Genomic DNA, 7,114 nt, shown 5'->3' with positions numbered 1-7,114 from the left:
CATATAGTGTTAGGTTCAACAATATTTTTTGGGCCGGTAGTTTATTTTGCTTCATTGTGTTTGTTTTATTCATTCTTGTTCAACGTTTTTGTTTCTGTAGGTTCAGCATCTTTGTTTTACAGCGTGATTCAGTTTAACATCTGCATTTTCTTAAGTCAATAACATAGTTTAGTCGATACATGCTTAAGTGCCTTAGCTTTTAATTTCATTAGTTATATGTTTCAGCCATTTATTCCTTAACCAACATTTTAAGCAATTGCAGTTAACAGATTTTTTTGTAGGTAAGGTTATTTGATTTTTACATAGGTTAGTGAATCATACTTTAGGCAGATTCAAGTAACGTTTTAGCCTTCTTTTTGTTGCTTCCTATTAACGGGTTTTGTTTTGTCAACTAGTGCATTGCCTGTAGCGATAGCTTAGGGTAGTTTTATTTAGTTAGTTTATATTACATTGAACTCACGTGATTTGTTGTAGGGTTATTGAGCATGCATATGTAGTAAAAAACAGGGTAGTTGATTGCTATGTTATCATTGCATTGACATATGTTTTATCATAGTTGGGTCAAACATATATTTGTGTTTTATTTCCAGATTCTATTAGTTTATATTCATCTTCCTTACAACATAGAATTTAGACTGAATTAGTTTATTTTGTCATTCATTAGTTAGTTAATAATTTATGTTATCTTGCACATAGTTAATAAGTAGTTTTAATCAATTCGGGATTAGCCAATTAGGGTAATTTACCTTCAGCCAATTTTTAGTTCTCATTCATGTCATTACTTGTTAATATTAGTTAATAGGTTCAGCTGATTACCTTCTTGATTTTTTTTAATTCACTTTAGTTAATCTATTGCTTCTTGAATTAGTTAAGTTTAGCTACTACAATTGTTTTCTTGATTTTTTTAGTTAGTTAGGTAGTTTTGCTACTCTGGCTTTTAGTGTAGGTTGTTACATGTTCGTTCATAGTTCATGTTTAGTTTAGTTTAGTTAAGTCAAATCCTGTTTGTGTTAAATTTTTTGTCATTTGTTAGGAAATTCCTAGTTAGTCTTCCTCGTACTGCTTTTTGTTTTGTTTTTGTGTGTTGCAGGAAAGCGTTTGGACGTGCGAGAGAAGTGATCTCGAGCTTCTAAAGAGCCCTCTGAGGTCCCCTCAAGTGACCCTTAGACCCTCAGAAAGGTCCTCAAAGAGCCCTTAGAAAAGCAAAAGTTCAAGAAAACATACATTACCTCAAGAAGGGACAAGAAGACTCGAAGCACTGAAGCCTTTCTTTTCTTTTTAGATTAGGGTTTTATTTTATTTTATTAATTGGGTCTGTAATAAAACCATTTATTTATTTTGTTTAAGCCCTCTGCGTAGGGCCGCACTCTCGTAGTTAATTATTTAATTAATTCTTTTTATTTTGGCAATAAAGAGTAGTTAGATTGTGTGTTTGAATACGAAGTATTTTTCGTTCCCTGAGATCGACCCAGACTCCACCACTTGTGCGAGCCGGTTTTTATATTTTTGGTGTCTGGCTTTCACTGAATTTTCATTAAAAATATTGTTTTAAAAAGGGTTTTCATAAAACTCACACCAGATACAAAGAAGATAATAATTTGTACTAAGGAAGGCAGAATCTTAAAGCGATGATTACTTAATAATGCTAAATATTAAACGATTTTAAACCATTTACCTCATTTAATTGCAGTCCATCTAAAATGAATTAAGTATTTTCCTCCTTGACATTTATTGAATCCCACTCGCCGATCTTGGAAAAAACACAAACCGCAATGCCACATTGAGGACGTAAGGTGATAATATGCTCCCATGTCCATGCCTACAAAAATAATATATTAGTAAGACTACGACCTTCAACAAGTTTAGTCCACAAGCACTAAATATGTAATAAACAAATACCTAAACAAATGGCTACCCCCCCCGACGGTTTTCGTACTCCTACTCGCACGATAAAGTTGACTGTACAAGTGTGCAAACATAGTAGCATCCCATGCCCAGTTGTTGACTTCATCTAAGTCTTACAGGAACTGCAGTCACAAGTAACTTATTCTCGAACCAAAACAATCAGAAAAGAAAGTAAGTCCCAAAAAACAAAGAAGGAAGTCGCGCAACTCTTGGTCAGCTGCTTCAGGTGCACATGCAGCCGACCGACCTTCCCATTTATTACAGAAAAAATAAACTTTCATCATTGAGTAATTATCTCCATCAGAAATACACTCACGTCATTCCTAGAAGGGTCGTGTAATTGTCCCTTGAGTTATAGTTTGAATCTTGTGTTATGACAACACTTTCATGGCACTTAAGATCCGTAATCCATGCCACATCTTATAGGGTCATGGTGATCTCAAAACCCCCAAACTGGAACATGTTTGTCTTATGGTTCCATTTATTGACTAGGTAGGTCATAGTGTTCCAACAATTTTTAAAAAAATGTTGGTCCAGAAGGCCGCCGAAGTGCATCTTTCGTAATCGATCATTTTGATATTCACTCAGCTTTTTAAACCATGATAGAACTACAGGCCACTGACACCGCCCTCTCAGCTTTTCACTTGCTGCTCTACTTCTCTTCTGACATGCCTGTAACACAAAATATCAAATCACAGTTAATCGCTATACAAAATAATTGCTATATATATAATAATCGTTATACCGAGTAATCGTTATTCATAGTAATCGCTATACATAATAATACCCATAATAGTACACCACGACATACAGTAGCGATTAACGTACCTTGGTCACACTTTTCTCCTCTTCATCATCTTCTTTCCTCTGCTTTTGTACTTCTTCATTCCTTTCGTTCTTCGTGTTCATCGTATACTTTTTCCTTATCTTCCTCGTCCTGCTTTTTCTTTTCTCTTTTCTTCTCTTCCTCGTCCTCCTTCTCCTTCCTTTGTTTCTCCTTCTCTTTCTCGTCCTCCTTCTCCTTCCTTTGTTTTTCATTCTCTTTCTCGTCCTCATTCTCCTTCTTTTGCCTTTCATTTTCTTCTTCATCCTCATTCTTCTTCCTTTGTCTTTTCTTCTCTTCCTCGTCCACCTTATCCTTCTATTTCCTTTGCCTTTCCTTCTCTTTCTCATCTCGATGCTTCTTCCTTTGCCTTTCCTTTTTCCATCTTCATCATTTGGTTTTTCTTCTCTTCCTCCTCCTTCTTCTTCTATAATTGCCTTTCCCTCTCCTTATTCTTTTTTTTGCCTTTCCCACTCCTCCGCCTCCTTCTTTATTTGCCTTATCCTCCTTTGCTTTTCAAAATATTTCTGCTTCATCGGTTGTCTTTCCTTCTCTTCCTCCTCCTCCTTCTTCTTCAATTGCCTTTTCCTCTCCTCCTCCTCCTCCTTTTGCTTCTTCCTTTGTCTTTCCTTTTCTTCCTCATCCGCCTTCCCATTCCTTTGCTTTTCCCTCTCCTCCTCCTTTTGCCTTCGCTTCTCTTCCTCCTTCTCCTTATTATTCTTTTGTTTTCCCTATCCTCCTCCTCCTTCATTTGCCTTAATTTTCTTTGCTTTTTTCATTATCCTCGTCCTTCCTTTCATTTTGCTTCTTTTTGTCATCCTTCTTCTTTTTCACTTGTACTTCTTCCTTATCAGTCTTTGTTAGATTATCATCTTCAATATCTGATGGATTAGGCTCCACTCTATACTTTACTAGCAATTGTTTCCTTTCTTTATCATTCTCAATCTTCATTATTCAGTAGTATGCTTCTAATTGTTCATACAAAGTATATTATTGGACGATTTCGTCAAGAGTTTTCCCCGCTACTGACGAAGCGTTTCTTCTCTTAGAAATGTAAGCCATTGGTAACCTGCACAACATAAAAACTTACCGAGACGGCAAAGGGTGCTTTGGCGAAAGAAGATAAAACGTTAAAATTTTTGTGAAACATTTAGGGGAAATATTGCGAATAACTCCTTTTATAGCCGAGGAGTTTAATGATTATGGGACCCATCAAAGATTTTTTGTCAGTTCATGTTTTTTGCGGTTCATGTATTATAATAAAAGATTTTATAATGATAGTGTTGTCGACCACAAAGATTTGTTTTGGTTACAAAATTATTGTCATAGTATAACACAATTCGATGATCAAATACAGATTGTCTTAAAATCGATATTTAGAATCAAAACAATATCTTAAATCGATATTAAGAATCAACATAGAAATCAATATTAAGATTCAGAATAATATCTTAAATCGATTTGGAAATTCGTATTGATATCTTAAAAATCGATATTTAGAATCAAAACAATATCTCAAATCAATATTAAGAATCAAAACAACATCTTAAATCGATATGGAAATTCATATTGATATCTTAAAAATCGATATTTAAAATCAAAATAATATCTTAAATCGACATTAAGAATCAAAACAATATCTTCAATTGATATTAAGAATCAACATAGAAATTGATATTAAGATTCAGAATAATATCTTAAATTGATTTTAAAATTTTTATTGATATCTTAAAAATCGATATTTAGAATCAAAATAATATCTTAAATCAATATTAAGAATCAAAACATCTTAAATCGATATGGAAATTCCTATTGATATCTTAACAATCGATATTTAGAATCAAAACAATATCTTAAATCAACATTAAAAATTAAAACAATATCGTAAATCCATATTAAGAATCAACATAGAAATAGATATTAAGATTCAGAACAATAACTTAAATCGATTTGAAAATTTTTATTGATATCTTAAAAATTAATATTTAGAATCAAAACAATATCTTGAATCGATATTAATAATCAAAACAATATCTTAAATTGATGTACATAATCACGATAGAAATCAATATTACAAATCAAAACAATATATTAAATCGATATTAAGAATATTATACTCGATTGTCGTATCAATGATTAATATATTATGCGATATGTATATCGATGTGTAAGATATTAGATATTTTCTATTATCGATTTGTAAGATATTATACCATGTATTGTCCTATCGCGATCTACACAATGACATCTATATCGGCCACAACTGGATGAAAATCGTAATTTGCATTAGTACAAATCGCGATACAGTTGCATGGACAAATCGTTGTCTCATCTAGCCTTCAAATTTACACATCGTTTAGGGTTTAGGTATAATGTTTAGAATTTAGGTTTAGGATTTAGGGTTTAGTAAGATATGGCACAATTTATAATATATTTTGCCATATGTACATCGATTTGTAAGATTTTATGTGTTTTGTAGTGTCGATTTGTAAGCTATTAGGCTGAACTTCCATATCGATTTTGTTCACAAAGAAATAGTTTTGGGATGAATCCATTTTCATGAATCGTGAGCCAAAAAAATAGAATTGTTAATATTTTTTTGCATCACCATTCATAAAATGGCTTCATCCAAAAAGCACGTGAATTCTATTTAATAATGTATCTTTCACATGTATAAATCGTTATAACAGGTATTATTTACATGTATAAATCCTTGTCTCATCTAGCCTACAATTTTGAAAGTCTTATTAATAGCATCATATAAATCGATATGGAAAGTCTTGTTGATAGCTTATAAATTGATATACAAAATCAACATATAACTCGATATTTAGAATCATAACATATAAATCGATATTAAGAATCAAAACAATAACTTAAATCGATATCAAGAATCAGCAAAAAATCGATATTAAGATTCAGAACAATAACTTAAATCAATTTGGAATACTAGTATAGATATATATAAAACCCAACTCGACACGACCCGATACGTTGTCGAGGTGTAAAACCCTAGTTCATTTAACTTCTCTTCATCTTTTTTGCGGCAGCACAATTTCTTATTTTTTCTCCTCCGTCTTCTTCTCCTTCTTCGACATTTTTGTCAAACACATATCTATCTTTTAGAGACTCCCATTTTTACAGAAGAGATCACCAAAACATCCATAGTGTTTATCGTCGAGTTCATGTCCTGCTGTAAAGCGATTCTATGTGCAACTGCGGATACATCCTCTCCAAGAAAATGAGCTCGCTAGTAATGGCAGACCACTCCACCATTTTCCTTGGGTTGAGGCTGATGGAGACTTCAAGAGTGGTGCACTCTTAAGAATATACTTCACAAAATTTAGCTCAAGCACTGTCCCCTTAAAGGAGCCGATGGGCTACATCATAAGTCGCTTTTACGTATTTATCTTCGATATACTTTACGACAAATACGTAAAAGAGATTTATGATATAGCCCATCGACTCTTCAAGGGGACAGTGTCTGAGCTGAAGTTCGTGAAGCATATTCTCAAGATGCACTATTGCTCGAGTCTCTATCAACCTCAACCCGAGGAAAATGGTGCAGTGACATGCCATTACTAATGAGCTCATTTTATTGGAGAGGATATATTCGCAGCTGCAAATAGAATCACTTTGCAGCAGAAAATGAACTTGACGATGAACGATACAGATGTATTGGTGATCGCTTATGTAAAAATGGTAGTCTTATAAAGATAAATATGTATTTGACAAAAATATCCTCCCATAAATAGCTTTTCACATTCCCGCACCTGAATTGCATTAGAAGCTCCTCACTAATTTGGATGTGGGTTTCATACTTGTGATGATATCTATTTTCTTTCTTGATGATGGTTACGTATTGTATCTAAGCCAAACCATTGGTTATGATGTATTGTATCTAAATTCAAATATTTTTTGTATATGAATGTGGTTTTAAATCATGTAGATTTGTAGTTACAAAATTGTGACGAGAACGATATATGTTTCTAAAAGCAAATCGCGATAGCATGTGGCCTTCATACGTCATTGTGTAAATTGTGATGGTACGTGTCATTCACTTAGACAAAGTTCATTGTCTAAAAGACAGACGTCATTGTGTAAATCGCGATGGTATAACGATTTACACAATGACGTATATGTCGGCCATATCGAGATAAAAAACTCGGTGCATGAGTACAAAGCACATTTGTGCAAACTGTTTCAGTCGTTTATCAAAATTTATGCAAAGCGATTCATTACTAGTAGATTGCTTTTACGTTTCATAATTCACTGTTTCAGACGTTTATTAACTCAACTGTGTAAATCATGATAAGAACAACTAGTAAAAGCAAATCAGTGGCATTTTCACTATACAAAACGCTAAACGATTATTTGATTTTTATT

The sequence above is a fragment of the Nuphar pumila genome, chromosome 13 (assembly GCF_984573655.1).
Source record: "Nuphar pumila chromosome 13, dmNupPumi1.hap1.1, whole genome shotgun sequence".
Lineage (NCBI taxonomy): Eukaryota > Viridiplantae > Streptophyta > Magnoliopsida > Nymphaeales > Nymphaeaceae > Nuphar > Nuphar pumila.
This window is presented reverse-complemented; position numbering follows the sequence as displayed.